Source organism: Pogoniulus pusillus, chromosome 22 (genome assembly GCF_015220805.1).
Source record: "Pogoniulus pusillus isolate bPogPus1 chromosome 22, bPogPus1.pri, whole genome shotgun sequence".
Taxonomy (NCBI): Eukaryota; Metazoa; Chordata; class Aves; order Piciformes; family Lybiidae; genus Pogoniulus; species Pogoniulus pusillus.
Genome location: NC_087285.1, coordinates 8409269 through 8426396, shown reverse-complemented (window position 1 = coordinate 8426396; position 17128 = coordinate 8409269). Strand labels below are relative to the sequence as shown.

At 40.2% G+C, this 17128-nt stretch overlaps 1 protein-coding gene across 3 annotated transcripts in view; it reads left to right on the top strand.

The window, feature by feature from the left end:
- The window catches only part of SLIT3 (slit guidance ligand 3), a 525031-nt gene that overhangs the window by 35243 nt on the left and 472660 nt on the right, over window positions 1-17128 (top strand). The window lies entirely within an intron of this gene.

Here is a 17128-nt window from a genome sequence, read left to right as displayed (position 1 = left end):
GTTCTGTGTTTTGTCTCAGTAACTAAATAGAGTGTGTCCGTATTTAGGTGCCATTTAGAAGCTGAATCATCTGCTTACTCTGGAGTTTTCATGTGGTCTGGGATTTCAGTTATACAAATATATTACTATGATGTTTTTGGCCTAGGTGCATATAGCTGCTGAAGTTGCACTGGCTTGTAGTAAGTCTTTGACTTCGTTGATTTTTGTCTCCAAACTAAATCTCAGCTTCTGTCTTGGATGCTTCCATGTTCCTGAAGAATGCAATGTTAAACACATGCAAATGTAATTATGCTGGCTTTTACACTGACAATCTGTGTGTCAAGCTTTCTTTCCACTAGGGATCACCACTCATTTGTGTATGTAGTAATAGTCTCCAAAACCTTACACGGAACCTTTTTGTTTGTTTGTTTTTCCTAGGTCATGTGTCGGTAAGTAGACAGACATGGCTTTAGCTTCAAAGACCTTGCTCTCAGAGGTCTGATCCTGGGAAAACTTGATTGAATTGCTTGATTTAATCTGGATCTTTCCCTTTTACTTGAATACTTGTGCTTGACTGGACATTGTCATGTACTTGGGTAGGATGAGAGCCTGGCACTATTAAATTAGTTACCTCATTTTGAAGTGATGGAAGCAGGAAGGAGGGTGAAGTTAACCATTGTAATTTGGTAGCTACAGAAGTAAATAGTGGCCTTGTCATGCTGTCTGTTTTTATTTGCACAATTTTGTGCAAATTTCTGAGATCAAAAAGACCAGACTACTTGCTGCAGAATTTTTTAATGAGTTGCTCTGAGACTGTTCTCTTCCTTCATGCAGAATTAGGTGAAAGGAAAGCTGCCTCAGAAAAGTACAGCTGTTGTCTTTTACCAAGTCCTCAAATACAGATGATGAGTGTTAGTTTTTTTTCCTATGGAATTTGTGAGTGTGTGAGTTTGGGGAAGTGTGTACCAAAGCTGGTATAGCTTACCTGTGTTATTGGGTTGCATGACTGGAGGCCAAAACCCAGTAAATCTTTTTCTTTTCAGTGTATGTGTAAAAATCCTTGTGTTGTCACTTCTGAGCTGATTGCTGTGGAGTCATTTGACATTCAAGTGAATGTCATCAATAGCCTTTTAGAATGTCACTGCAGAACGTTTTGGTTTCATTAGTTCATGCATTTCTAGTTATGGCTAAAACAAAAATAACCCATCCTGTATGGATATTAACATATGATACAATTTGTTGTGTGCATCTCAGTAGTCTTGGCTGTTCCTCAGCTTCCACAGAGCCGGATGGGAATGGTTTACACATAGAAATCTCGCAAGATGCTCAGAGTTGTAAAATTGGTAAGGGAAAAATACTTGGCTCTAGTAAGGATACTGAGTAAGTGTCAGCTGTTGTATGTTAAAAATTGAGCTTGTTTACCGGGGAGACTGTTGGTAAGCCTTAAATTGGAACGTGTTCCCTGTCAGGATCTGAAGTGTGCGAATGACTGGAAGCTTAGTTTTTCTAGAATTCTTGATCCAGTTCTTATGGTGCCCACAGTGCTTCATTTCCCTTGACTGATGCAGCTGATCTTTGAGAATGAAGATCTTTTTGTCTGGTGGTGGTTTAGTGGGATCAATTTTACTTTGGTTAGATTTAATTACTCCTGAACAAAGACAAAGAATAGAAGCCATTGGTCTTGTCACTGCAGAAACATAACTGGCCCTTTCCAGTGCAGAACGACTGATCTCTGGAGCCTTTTTTGTGTGTGGAAGTGCCTGTGGCCTTATGAGGTACTTCACTACAGCAGACTCTCTAATGTCTTTTATGGGGGGCAGGTCTCCTGCTGGACTTACATCTTACTGTAAGATTCACTGTGTCTGCAGCTGCAGAATTACATCAAATGTTGCATTAACCTCAGGAAGAGCTTGTGGACAGTTCTTCATAAGTAACCTAGTACCTCTTGGGTGTTTCACCTGTTTGCCCTCTGCAACTTAAGACACATACTGGATCAGGTAAATAATTTCTCTGGCTCAGTCTTGAAACCCTTTACAGCTGTGGATAGTCTATGAGCGGGGAGAGAGTGTGACTGAGCAAGTATGCTTCCCCAGTGCAAGAGGAGGTCATGTATTGGTCTTAACTTGAGCTGGCTTTCTGATGGGGGTTGTAGGAATCAACATCTGCATCCTCTGTGTTGCAGTTCCACAGCTTCCTAAAGGACTTACCTTTTCCTGTTGGCTTATGTTGCACTTCTGGAAGACTAAGTAGTGTTGTTTGTCCTCAAGTTGAGACAAGGAAGTTCCTAACTTAAGGTGATTAAGGAAGGAGTCAATATAACTTTGGGAAGAAAAGCTAGGGAGGCCTTCAAATGGAAAAGCTTTTCTAAGGAAAATAACGTTGCAGTGTCACAGAGAATGACTAGAAATAATGTGGCAAAGATTTCTTCAGGTGACTGTCCATATGTTCCTGATTTCTTCTTTCTGGAGATCTGTGATGCTGTGTCTGTTTTCAAACTTGTTTTCAGTGTTATCTGGTCAGATATATCATTTAAGATCTTGACAGGCTCTCATCACTGGCAAGAACTACTCCTTTCTCATTGAAAAATGTCATTGTTAGCAACTGACTGTCTTTTCTGACAGTACTAACTACACAAAAGATGCATCTACCCATTTACATGAGGAGAACAGGCCTGAGGTCTAGTACTCAAAGCAAGTTTTAGGTAAGTTAGGGCCATCTCTGTAGAAAAGGGAGTTTAAGAGGCTGATTCTTACCTCTTTGACAGTTATTTTCAGCTTGCCTTTTTTTTTTCTCCTACCCCAACTGAATCTGGTCTGTCAGTTGTCTCTGTCAGAATAAATTTGTCTTGTATCTCGATTTGACACCATCTGTTTGGCTGCAATATATGTTTTTAATCCTGTGATTGATAGATTTCTGGAGCTTTTAATTAGATTTTTACCTTTCGATGTGCGAGTTGCTTATTTTTCTGGGACCTGGATTTAATTTTGTCCCTCAGGTGGAAATCATTTTAAGGGATGTCTGTAGTCTTTCCCTGTCTGTCACCGGTGAAGGAAGCATTTTCAATAAACATCAGTTCAGTTAAAATGAGGAAGAAAACTCAGTGTTTCAAAGCTGGTCTTGTCTTGACCTTCTACCAAGCAATGTGAAATTTTGAGTAGATGTCCGAGTTTGCATTTCTCACCCACACACTTTTACCTATGCTTTCCTGAAAGCTTGCAGTACTGTTGAAGAAACAAGTCTTAATTTTTTAAGTCCAAAGGAGCTACTAGGAAAGCCCTCTGTGCTTCTTGCAGAAAGGTCCATATGGGTGCCTCTCTGCTTCAGTTGCATGGTGAACAATCAGCCCTGTGGATGCAGTGTCATGGTAATAATGAAGACCCTGAAGCACCTATTAAATGTATTTAGAGTGCAAGCAACACTGAGAATTTTGGGAAATAGCATTCGTATCATGGATACTTCACTGGCTGCCATGTGGACCTGTGGTCAATTCCAGTTTGAAGTGCAAGGCTTTTAGCAGTCATGTGTTTAATTGTTTAGTCAGAGAGACTCTGACCCTTTTCTTTTGTGTGGGGACGCTGCAGTGACATTATGCTGTGAATGTATACACAGGCAGTCACTCAAAAGAGTAAGACAAGTCAGTTGCCAGTGGTTTTTGAGAACACTTTCTGTGTCTACTTCCACAGTCATGGTTGTTTGGTTCTCTTTCAGCCAGGGCTCCATGTAAGTGGAGGGATAAACTGCTCTGAAGGTTAATGATTTGAAGATCAGTAACCCATTTTAACAGCCTCTGAAGGTGCCTGTGGAAAGTGGGGGAGGATGGTGGTGAACTCCTTTTGTGGTAGAATTGGTTTTTCTGCCATTTTGATGCTCTTACGTGGGAGGAACTGCCCACATTCTGAAGGAAAAGAGGTGGCTTTGCAAAGTTTGAAATTGAGTATTGTGATATCAATTACAAATGTGTAGTGCAAGTTAGGTGTTGAGGACTGTGCTGGCTGTACCTATCTTTACTGTTTCAGGTGCTTGTCTTCATTCTCTTGCTGAAAGTGCTTTGAGACATTAGTACAAAGCTTAACATGAAGAAATCAATCTCAGGAAGACACTCTTCAGTATGAGAGTGGTGAGACTCTGGAACAGATTGCTCAGAAAGGCTGTGGATGCCTTCTCCCTGTGGGTGTTGAAGGCCAGGTTGGATGAGGCCTTGTGCAACCAGGACTAGTTGAGAGGTGTCCCTGCCCAATAATGGGGAGGTTGCTTCCATTTGAAGCTGTTCTGTGAAATCCTGAGCCACCGTAGAGGTGCCTCAAGCTGCCAACAGACACGATGGCAGATTTGACATGAGTGGAGCTGAGGTTCTCATCTTCCAAATCACAGCACTGCAAAACAGACTTTTTAATATTTGTCTCCCAGCTTTTTTTGCAAGAGCTGGATTCTGTCAAAGCTGGCTGCTTGGCTGGGGGGAGGTGTGGAGGGGCAGAGCACATGAATGAACGTTCTCATGAGATGTTTCCCAAGATAAGCATTTGGCTATTATGGCAATGACATGCTGAAAGCTGAAGCATAGGTGCATTTTTGTGCATAGTAGTAGTTAGAGGACTATTTATTAATCTTTGTTTGCTCACTTGGCCTTTTTCCTTTGCTGTGGCTATAAGGACTGTGTTAGCTAACTTGTACCAAATACGTGCATTAGCAGATGGAAAGGTATTACTGGCCAGTGTTGTTAGGGGACTCTAATAAATAACCTTGACAGTTCCAAAAGATACAGACAGTGAGTTGTGGACCTTAGGCTTTCTTTTAGGTCATAGTAGATGCTTTAAGTCAGTTAAGCCAAACTGTCCTACTTGTGTTCACACTGGCATTTTGTCTGTGTGCACTGTTGAGTAATGAGCACTTATACAGATACTTGAGCAGATTTTGAAGTCGAAGTACTTCAGGGAAAATGGTTCATAGTATTATCAGTAGATGTATTTTAGTATATTATGTAGCACTGACCTATCTAAAAAAAACTTGCCCTGGAAAAGCTTTTTCCACAAACAACTTCGCCCAAAGCAGAAAAGATTCAAATTCTTAACTGCAGTTTTTCTTTAAAGAGTCCAGAAAATTCATCCTAAACTGGATGGAATTTGTGTGGTGTTTTATAATAGCGCTCCTTGGGACATGTTGTCTTGTCCCAGACTGATGACCAAAGAAATTCCCAGTTGTTACCTAGAGCTCTATGTAAGAATGTAATTTAGCTTTACATTAATGGGTTTTGTTTCCCTTACCATGAGGAAATAGCAAACAGCACAGAATCCTTGTCTGCCAAAGTTTGATTGCCTGTTCTTTGTGGTTTGGAATATAATACAAAGTATATAAAGCACATAACAAATATGGTCATATGACATGCAGCCCATGAAAATCAGTTTCTGCATACGTGTGTACTGGTCATCCACACATACAGACATGCAGGTATGATACAGAGACGTTTTATTACAAGAGTTGCATTCTTCAAGACTCTGAAATTAGAGCAAGAAAAAGCTGCATCCTGAAAGTGGTTCAACTGCCATGTGCCTTCCTGTTAGTCATAAAGCATGTTTTGTTTGGACTTTAGTGGGACCTCAGCTTATGTATTTCCCCAAAATTTATCTTTCATCAGTGTGATGTGTTTGTTTAGGCTGGGGAGTCATTAAGTACATTTTTTTCAAGTGCTGATTTGGGGAAAAGCTGGATGAAACATTTTTGCTTGGTGGTTACAACATCACTTAGTGAGGTGGGAATTTCTGGGTCACAAGCTCTTGAAATACATGTAGACTGATGAGACCAGGCTAGCTGGCTCAGCCCCTGGAAGTAGTAGAGCTGGTTAGAGATGGTGTTGTAAGAATATAGCTGGGAAGCTAAAAAAAGAAGTCATTGTAAGGAAATGGTACAGGGAAGCAATTGTGCATTTCTGAAATGCCTGAATAAATGCAGTCGGGAGGTAAGCTGGAGACAAGAACGAAAGGGTGAAACAAACCACGGAAGTCAAATTCTTGAGCAAAGAAAACTTGTTTGCCAGAAGTGGAAGTAGATACCAAGAAATGAAACCCTAAGGCAAAGGCTGGCTCTTCAGAGTGAGATGAAAACACACATCTGGCTATAAGCTTTTCAGATAAGAATGTGAAAGTATAAGAAACAGGGCAGTGATCCTTCAGAATTGTGAATTTTAATAGATAACATATGAAAAGACAGCAAATGATAAGGAGCAATCAAAAGAGCTATATGGATTTTAGCAGGGTTGTTTGGCTTTTTTGTTTTCATATTTTGTTTCCTTATTGGCTTGGAAAGTTTTGTAGCTAATTGCTTCTGAAGTTTTTTAGAAGTTGAAAATGAATTATTCCCAGCTGATGTTAACTTCATGTTATAGAATAAATATTTTTTTCCCAAGGTTGTTCTTTTATAGTTCTTAAGTATATAAAAGGCTTAGTGTAAAGTGGTTTTATAAGCATGAGTAGTTTCAGTAACTTGAAACATCAAATCTGTGAGCCAGACCTGTTTAGAAAAACTTGAGTTTTGTGTGCCTTCAGCAAACATTATGCAATCAATTCAGCTTCACTCCAGCAAGCTGTTGAAAACCAAAAGTTGGAGGAGGACAGGGATGGACAGGAAAGGTGGATATCTGCTTGAGAAAGAAGAAAATTGCTTGTGGTTGTAATAACTGCAATGGTAATTTGGTCATGGCAATACACAGCTTTCTTGAAAATTTGCTTTTTACATGTTAAAACTGCTCTTTTACTGCAGCTTTTTAGCATAATCTTTTTGTTAGTGGCTATGGTGGACATGAATACTCACTATGATGCTTCTTAGAAGGGATAGGTTTGGTGAAACTAGATGCTTGTTAAATTAAAAAAACCCAACCTGAACAACAACAAAAACACCCCAAATCCAAAGACTTCTATTACCTTTCCAGGAAAAGATCTTCTGCAAAGACCTTCTAGTCTGTACATGTCTTGAAGTGAGCAAGAAGGTGAAATCATCAAGGATTGATTTTCATGCCAGGCTTCACTAAAATGATTTGTTTGTGGGTAGAACTTCTCCACGAGTCATTAAGACTCTACAGCAGTCAGGAGCAGGTGTGAGATAATTCAAGGCCTGAACCTCAGTTTTCTGTGTTATTGAGGAGCATCTAATCAAGTCGCTGCTTCTTCACTGGGTTGTGTTCAGTTGTATACCACATGGGGAAGTGAAATACAGCTTAAATGCAAACATCAGGTACTGTCTCTGTGGAAGGCAGCAGTGTGTATTTTGTTGAAGTTTATATGCCCTGTTTTGTGTTGCCTTTTATTTCCCCCCAGATGAGCCTGTTGTGATTGTGTTAGGAACTAAAAGAACCCAAAACTGACAAAGAACGACAAGCATGTAGAAATGTCAGAGTGACAAAAAAGCTCATGAGAAATAGTCTTTTTCATCAGTCCTTGTTTCTTGCTTCATTACATTCTGTTCTAGAAGTCCTTAGCATTAAATTATCATTAAACATGCTGGAGAAATGACAATTTGGGGACTACATAAGTTTTTGCCTTAAATTGTAGGAATGACATGAACTCTGAAGAAGGCTCATAATTCTCAGAAGACTTTTCTGATAGTCAGTTGTCAGAGTTTATCTTTTACATTGGTTTAGAAGGTATTACTCTTTGAGTCAGTGAATGTGAATTCATTTGAACCTTTCAAGTCCGTAAGTGATGAATGTTTAAGTGCTGGCACATATCTATTCCTATCCCGGTGTTACTTTTCTATTTGGTTGAGTGACAGCATGGCTTAAAGAATCTTTGTTTCATTTCTACCTGTACATGTGCTTGGTCTTTGGAATAGCACTGGCCTGAAGTAACCACACTACAGACAGTTGTACAGACAGTAACGGTGTTTGTATCAACCTGCTGATGCTATTGTCTGGGAAAGATGTGCTACAGTTATAGGAGTTAAGTTGTAATGCTTAAAGCCAAGAATTGAAAGGAAATGAGTGAAAAATGGAAGGTTTTGGATATACAGCCTTGGGGTTTTGTATATGAAGGAAAATGGTGCTGTTATGACACAGTACTGTGCTTCTTTCTCTTTATTATGAGCACATCCTGGCTTTGTCCATGTTAAATCATGTTTCTCTAGCAACTGTAGTTTCTATAATTTCCCTGTGCTTCAGGTTTTAAAGCTTTCTTCTAATCCCTTTTCTCCCCAGTGAACAAGTATTTTGTGGAGAAAGTAAAATCATGGAAGCTTTAAGGTTGGAAGGGACTGCAGATCTCCTAGCCTAGTCCCTGCAGGAAGGAGGGTCAATGTGGAATTGAGACCAAGTTACAGAGGCCTTGGTTCGGTTGAGTCTTGAAAACCGCAGCACCTATATGCAGTCTGTTCCACAACTTAACTGCCCTAATCATTACAAGGTTGATTGTTTTATAAACATCTCACATTTTATGGTCACTGCATCACTCATTTGGGCAATGTTTCTCTACTCCTGTGCACTCTGAGTTCTCTTCTGCACTGGAGCTCAGCCATGAGATTGCTGTTTAGCCAAGGTGATGTATTGTGATACAGCTGCTCATGGTTTTGTGCTAAGGTCATTCTAAGCTGTTTTCTACAGGATGTCTCACATCCGTCCTCTGGATACTGAAGAGCTCCAGAATTCTGCAAAAAATATTTCTGCTCTCTTAAAGTCTGAGGTGTGTGATACTTTGCCCACTTCACATCCCTCAGCATTTTGAATGGCATTGTTTCAGGATCGGTTAAGCCAGGCTTCTACTGAAAATCCTACCCTCAACTACTGCATCATTAGTGAGTAGCAGAGGAAAATGTAATCCATGGTTGGTTCATCTAACATCTGTTTTAGGAAGTTGTCTGATGCCTTTTGGAAATCTCCTGACTTGATTGTTTGTCCCTGTGCTGACTTTGCCAGCAAGAAAGGTAAATCCAAGTTCCTTGTAAGAACCAGGATCTATGATCTGGACACTTTCTCACATTTCTTAGAGGAGTGTTACTCTTTCATTGACCCTGAGTGGCTGATTAGTAACAAACTCCTGTGCCCTGTCACCTCCACTGACTTCTCTGATTCAGACCTGCATGTTCAGTGGGACTCTCACTTGAGCCATCGGGGAGCTTCATAAATTTGAGCTGTTCCTTCCCATGAAGGATGGTCTGTCTTTCTCCTGTTCTTTGTCTTTACTGAGAACCCTGCATTCAGTCATCACTGAACACAGCCATGAATACAAGCGGTGTCCCATCCAGTGGTGATGTATTTCTGCATTTGTAGTCAAGATATTCACCCTTCTTTCTGGTTTCATAAGCTTTGTATTTGTGTATTGGCACATGGGATTGTGCCAGTACAACCTCTTGACTTGTTTTGTTTTTCCTACAGGCTCTCTGTCTCTCACACTGGCACAGATGACACTACCAAGTGACATCTGGAGCACATGAAGTGTAGCTACAGAATTTTGAGGACAGAAGTGAAGGACATGTGAGCACAAAATGTACAGTTATTCTGCAAGCATGACATTTCCTTTCTATGTAATAAAACCTGCAAACTAATAACTAGTTAGGAGTTCCTGCAGCCTGAGACAAACACTCATTTCCTTGGAAGAGAGCCCTTGAGTTCCTCTGTCCATTTTTCTGCTTTCCACAGTTCTCAGGTACGCCTTTCAACAGCACACTCAGCACACTGTTCAATGGGCAATTCAGTCACTGCACAAGTTGCAAAAGGTAGTTTGCTTTTTTTTCCTTGGTGATTTTTAACGCTTAAGTATTTTGCCAAGTAATTTTTCTGATTTTTAGAGGAGCGAGGGCAGAAGTGTGTTGCCTGCAAGCAGTTCCAGATCATTTGGACACTTAATGTGGGTTATTAACTAAGCACTACTCTAATGGGCTCAAGAATGGAGAGTTTATTCACAAAATTAGGGCATTTAACCTCTAAGATCAGTTTTCTCATTGTTCAAACAGAAGGAAAACAGACTGAGTCATACTCAAAAGCTTTCTGTAATCAGAATGATCTAATTTTTTTTGTTTAAAAGGTGTATGGTGTAGGTGTGCTACAGAAGTATGATGGGCTGCAGCACGCAATTCATTCATTCCTGCTACTGGGTGGCTGTTTAATTAGTATTCAAATAATTCTGGAGACTGAAACTATTCCATGTTGTACACGAGGTGCTGTCCAACAACTATTATTAAATGCCAAGTTGTAGGTTTGTTGTTTTTGTGGTTGAACATGGATCGCAAACGCTATCAAGTTACTGGATCCCAGTGTTGCTTGCTCCTGAACCATGCACAAGAGCTCAGAATCCTTTCAAGAACTGGTGCCTGTGGCAGGGCTTGTTTTCTCTCAACTGATGTGCTTTACACATATGACTTGATCTTACTGCAGATTGGAAGAGGGAGCCTATATTCTTCGACCTGCTACAGTAGTTTTAGACTGCAGTAAGATCTCCACTTAGCCTTTTATTTTAGCTCAATAAGCCCCATTTCATAGCCTCAGCCTATGTCCTGTGCCATACCTTCCTGATTCTGTCCCTTTGTTTGGCTCTCTCCAGTGTATCCTTTGCATTGGAGAGCCCGAAAGTTGATACTGTATTGTAGATAGACTGTCACAAATCTTAAATACAAGAAGTTAGTCAGCTCCTTTGCATTCTTAAACCCTTCTGGTTACACTCTTGCTGGTACAGCGTGATCAAGGGTGGCCTTCACTGCTCCAAGGGCAGCTGATGTTTTGTGACTGCATGGCACTTCAAGATAATGTGCCACAAAGCAGCTCCTTGGTTAAGCAATGCCCTACCTGTAATAGTTACATGGCCTTATTTTCTCCTAGGTGGAAGGCCTGCAATTTTTTGTTGGTTTGTTTCTGTTGAAGTAGATGATGCAAACTATTTCAAGTACCAGCCTTACTACAAGTCAGTTAAAAAAAAAGTTCTCATCCTCCTTTACAAAGTCAATTGTTTGTTTCAAGAAGAAATAATGACCTTAAAAATGAAAAAAAACTACCAAAAAAACATCCCACTCCCCCCCTCCAAAAAAAAACAAACAACAAACACCCAAAATGAAACAAATAAACCAACCAAAAAAAAACCCAAAACCCTCTTATATAGAGGGATAGCATATACCATCTTGTTTTAAAAAAAAAATTGCTTCAGCTGAACATGATTTATCCTTTCCAAGTGATGTTCATACTTGCCCAAGTGATTTGGAAAGTAGTGGAATTTGTGTTTTTCATAAAATCCAGTCCCAGGACTTTATTTCCTGCATTGCAAAAGTTGAGATGAAAATGTATTAAATATGAAGATATGCAGATTGTGCTGCCAGAGGGCTTCAGGGTAGTGTTATAATTGAGTAGTTTATCATAGTAACTTTGAAGTTCTTGGATTGAAGGCATATGAGAATTGCCAAGTGCTTTCTACAGGGAATTCTACTCATTTAAGGTTAAGAGGCTAGTGGCAGTCCTTACCCATTAAAGACAGATTAAACCCATTGTAAAAATCTTGGAAAACAGTTAAAATAGTGCAGCAGATGCCGAATGTGCAAGGACTACAAAGGCTAGTCAAAAGCTACTCTATGGATGCATTCACAGATGGGAATAGATTTTTCTGCTTTTCATGATTATGGTTGTTAGCTTGATCCCAGTTCAGAAGAAAAGTTGTTGTAAAGAAGGGAGGGCTGTACTGAAGGACCTTTTGCCTCTAACTTGGCAGGTAGCTTTCATCAAAGTCAAGAAGATACCCCTCATGACTAACTTGTGGAGTGCAGTAGCTAGCCAAGTGAATGGTTAACTTACCTGTGAAAAAGCCTGTTCCTTTCAGCTCAGGTGTGTGTGTTTGTGCTCATGGTTACCTTGCATGGTGCTTGGGGGCTGGGAAAACAAACCAAACAGGAAAATGTTAAAGAGATGACTCAGCTGTCATCCTAGCAGGTGGTTTGCATCGGCAGAGTCCTTTAGTGGTATAATGGCAAGACAATGAACGCCTTGTTTCCCAAGAATGTGTGCTGCTTGAGTTATTTGGAGGAATTGGGCAAACAAAAAATATCAGTAACTTTAGATTCAGGAATCTGGATTCAGTTGTTATCACTTGAATTTTAGCTCCCACGTTTTGAATGCTACTGCCAAGCTGATTTATCATTTAAAATAAATGCTTTGGGGGTTGTACGATGAATTTATCATATCAAGGAATGTCTACTATGTCCTCAGAACAATTGCTCATAAATGTGTGGGGAAATGATTTTTCTTCTAGTTGTGAATTGTTGGAGCCTCCATGAATTGTGTCCTAGCTGAGATTGTTTTTGATGTGAGCTCTAGATAGTGTGTTGCATTCTGACCTGTTTGGCTCTTAGGGGGCTGAGATGTTTATTTGCCAGTGCATTTTTCTGTGTGACATCAAAATTTCATACATCCCTTGTTGGAAAATAGAGAAAACTGAGGTGAAGAGAAATGCATCTTCCCTGTTGAACATGGGGTATTGGCTTAATCAAGGGGGTTTTTTCAGAGTATTGGTGTTTCTGCTGATTTGTTTGTCCCAAACGTGACACAAATGTGTATTGCTTTGAACTGGACTGTGGTAGCCAGTAGCAGGAACAGAAGCTAACTTTCCTGTTTGAAATTCTATGACTACAAATACATACCTTACGAAACAGTTGGACAGGGAAGAATCCTAGTGCTGTGTAACTCGAGTAAGACCTGCCTTTTGAAGTGTATGGCAGTTAATTTTTCAAGTAATGCAATTTCTCTGCTGCTCTTACAGAGTTCTTCATTAATATAAATGAACAAATGTCTGAGGACTTGAATGAAGTTGCAACTAGTGCTCTAGATTCCCCTCTCCTTAGATAGCAGGTTATACTCCTTTTATATTTCCATTTGTGTAATGTCTTCCTATCTAACAAATGGATTGATGAAGTGAAGAAGTTTCTACTTAAGTTGAGGTAAAACCTCCTGTGTTCTACTTTGTACTCGTTGCCCCTTGTCTTACACTGGGCACCACTAAAAAGGGTCCAGCCCCATTGTCATGACCTTTAGATATTTATATACATTTAGAACAGTCTCTCTCAGTTTTCTCTTTTTCAGGCTAAACAGCCCCAGTTGTCTCAGCCTCTCATCTCAAGAGAAATGGTCTGGTCCATTCACTATCTCTGTAGCCTCCATTGGACTCTCTGCAGTAGTTCCCTGTCCTTCCTGAACTGGGGAGCTCAGAACTGAACACTGTAGTGCAAAGCGCAGCTTCACCACAGCAGGGTAGAGGGAAGAACTTCATTTGATGTGCTGGATATGCTCTTCTTAATGCACCACAGAAGACTGTTGGCTTTCTTCACCGTGAGGGCACATTGCTGCCTTCTGGGGAACTTGTCCAGATGCTTCTACAGAGCTGCTTTCCAGTAGTTCAGAACCTAACGTGCACTGGTGAAATTCATGAGGTTTGGCTGAGATGCCAGGTTACCTATGGCCATGAAATTACTGGATGTGAGTGATGACCCTGACTGTTGTTAGGAATGCTTCTGTGATTGCCAGGTGGGCATTTGAATGTTGTCTGAAAGAGTGGATAACTTTGTTGTGCTCCAACTCTTATTGACAGTGATTAGCTTTAACCAAATTCAAATAATTGTGTTTGTTCTAGAAGGAGAACTGAATTCTAACAACTTGTTTACTAACCAGAATCTAACAGGTTTAGAATTGGTGCCTGGTGACTTTCCAGGTTAGGAAAAAATCTAACTTAGAAAAAAAACATTAAGTGGAACCTTGTCTAACTGCAAATAGACCACTTGCTAGAAGACTGTTTGGCCAAAGGTGCATACATGCCTGTGAACTTGTGCAGCACCCATACCTCAGATGGAGAAAAACAAACTCATTAGGCAGTTGTACTGAGAGCTAACAGGGTTTTATACTTTAGTAAGCCTTTTGACTGTGTGCCTGGAAAAGCAGAATTGGGCAACCAGTGCTAGCTCCAAAAAGGGCAGCTGATTTACCACAACTCTGTAGTCTTGGGAGAGTTCAGGAATTCACTTGAGCATGTTCAAGACTTCAAGACTCACATCTGTGATGAGACCTCAAAGTTTGGATTGTCTTGGAAACAATAGTGCATAGGGGGTTGAACAGATAGTGACATCTGAGTGATAAGAACTTGGTGCTAGTTTGCATTTTGGTAGCCTTGTATATAAAAGGATTTTGATTTTGTATAAGGAGTTTTTATTTATATGTGAGCATTGAATTATTGATTTGAAGATTGTTGCAGGAATCCAGCATCTGATTGCCTTTGTTACTGGCTCTTTGGTAAGAGTTGTAATGCTTATTGTAGTGGTGATGATGTGCTGTCAAACTCAATTCTGAATTTGTTTGTTAGGGAAATGTGGACTCAGAGCTATTCAAGATGAGTGTGTGTATTTGCCAAGGTATGTGAATCTAGCAGTCAGGAGCATTTAGTGCTCAGTACCAAGTGGATTTACTTCTCAAGTCATAAACTTTACAGTCCAAGGAAGAGGGTGGAGATTGAGAACAGCATCCGGATGTTTTGGAAGAGTTGAGTGGCCAAATGGAGTAATTATCAACTGAAATATAAGTCATGCAACAAAGGAAGTCTGTGCGCCTCTAATGCTGTTTGAAGCTGCATAATGACATGCTCCAGAGAGTGCTGGTGCTTTCAAACATTTAAAAGTCTCTCTGAAGTTCGCTAGATTGTTTTTAGAGAAGAATGAAAGATGAAGTAATTCAGAGGAATTCTTGCTATGAAACAGGATTTGGTCCAGTTGCTCCAAGCATTGCTGTTTGTAGTATGTGTATATATTGTGTGACTTAGTCTTCAACATCTACAAAATATGTATTGAATTAAATTGTTATTAGGATGTAGCAGGACATGTTTTTGAGCAGTTTAATAGCTTTAATAGTTCATCCAAACTCATTTTCATGATGTCTTGCACCATTGTAGTCCAATTCCTGTTTCTACTCTCACTGAAATAATTCCGTCCATGTCTGCTTTAGTAAAGCTGCTACTGCACCTTCATTGTCCCTAACATGCTTTATGCCCAAAAGAGAAATAGATTGACAGATGTGACATCATACCCAAAACCTTACTGAAGGTCATGTAGATGAGTTTCAGTTTCTTTGTGAGTGATACCAACTGTGCTGCTGACAGTAGAATTCTTTAATGAGGTTTTCTTAGATGATGAGACAATATTATCTAAACGAGAAATGCTGAGTAAGAGCTGGGCTTGTGTATCCGTGGGGTGAGATAGATGTGTTGAGTAAGAGCTAAGATCTTCTTGGCCTTACACACTACACAAAATGCAGGAATTCTGCACGCTATAAATTGTATGTAGAATGAATTTATCTGCAGTTATGTGCTTGTTGTAGTTAAATATAAATTAAATTCAGCTTTCTGGTAGAACTTTACCCATGGCTCTGACTGAGAGAATTTCTTTTAACGCTGTCTTGGTTTCCATTAGTTCTTAGGAACGCTGATGTGCTTGAAAGCCAACCAAGATTAGATGTTTAGGTTTAGAATTTTGTAGGTGAAACCCTCCACTGAGTCTGTAATCAACTGCCCAATTTGATAAAGGAAATATAAAATATTATGTTGCCCACAAATAGCAGCTGTAAACCACTAATGTCTGCATTGGCTCAGTGACTTCACAGTCACAACGTTTGACTGACCAGTGGGGTGACCTGTGGCAATATGCTTCTCTGCAGCAGTGTTAGACCTACTGTGAACAGCAGGAGGAGGTGTTACATGGTAGGTCATCAAGTTTTTTGTCTGCTTATCTTCAAATGGCATATTAGCCCTGAGGGAGAGCATGCTGGGACAGGCAGATGTTCAGAAGGTGAATACTGCTTTTTAATGCAGAGACAGAGGTGGCAGTCATCAGTTAAATCCTAAATGCTGTAAGAAAAGTGAACTGCACATAGAACGTTTGTCTTTAAGTTAGAACATTGTCCAAGTCATTTTACTTCAACTTGGATGCTAACCTTCAGAAGGGATTAATGGGATTTGGGTTACTTATACAGTATTGGCTATGCCAATTTGCAGGAGTAGGGGAAAAGCAATCTCAAGATGGGTATTGATCAAGGAATATTGAAGTCTTTCTCAGAATAAGGAGCTGATGGGTTCGCCAGGGAAATACTGTTCAGTAGCAGGAGTGGATCAATGCAGGTGATGTGTGGGATTGGTGTCACAGACTGGACAAGCAGGGATGATGTGTTGGAAAGATGGTTACGTACATACCAGGAATGCAGTTCTGCATATCATGGTTCAAGCTGAGTAAAGCTATGCTGAGAATTAAGCCTTATCAATATGGACCACAAGCAAGGCCAATCACAGAGTGATAGGGGTGAGAAGGGCGCTCTGCAGATAGTCTAGTCCAACATTACTGCTGGAGCAGGTTCACCTAGAACAGCCTGCACAGGACAGTGTCCTGGCAGGCTTTGAATGACAGTAGAGATGGAGACTCCACCAGCCCTCTGGGCAATGACACTGTGGTGCTCTATTTACCTCAGCTGACTCCTATCTGCTTTGGAGAGCTCTGACCAGCTTAAGGCTGTGCTTAGCTAGGACCTTTTCTGAGGTACAGGCCAAGGAAAACTTCTGAAGGAATAACATGAAAAGCAGATGGGAAGCAACATGCAAGTAAAACATAGGCTTATTTATACATTGCTTACTCCAGACTTAATTCTTTCCAAAGTTCTTGCAATCAGGTCACACTGGCACACCAGTGAGTAGTTAATGATGCACCAGGGTGGAAGAATTGAGCTGAGAACAGAAGAGGAAATTGAGCTGGAAAATTTCAAAAATGTAGGCAGTGATTCAAACATCTTGTTGGAAAAAAACATGTTTCAATCAACAAGCTACAAACAAAGGCAAGACAGCGGCTGGTGCATGCAGTCCAAGTGCTCCAGAGTGGGTTTTGGACTTTTTTTTTTTTAATTTAATGGATCTTTTAAAGTGTAATTGACATAAATCAAGCAAGGATAATGTCATTTTTGTTCATGTAGCTGAAATACAGACATTTTGCTCCTTGCACAGAGATTTATTGTCTTTAGCCTTAGTTCCCGTCTGTGCTGAAGAAGGTGTTTCCTTGACAGAACAATGTGCTACTTCTGTTGTTCAACTATATCCTGTGCTAAGATGCAAAAAATAATTCTTAAAAGCTTATTTTAGCCATTTTTACACCCTAAGAATTTTGTGACCTTTAT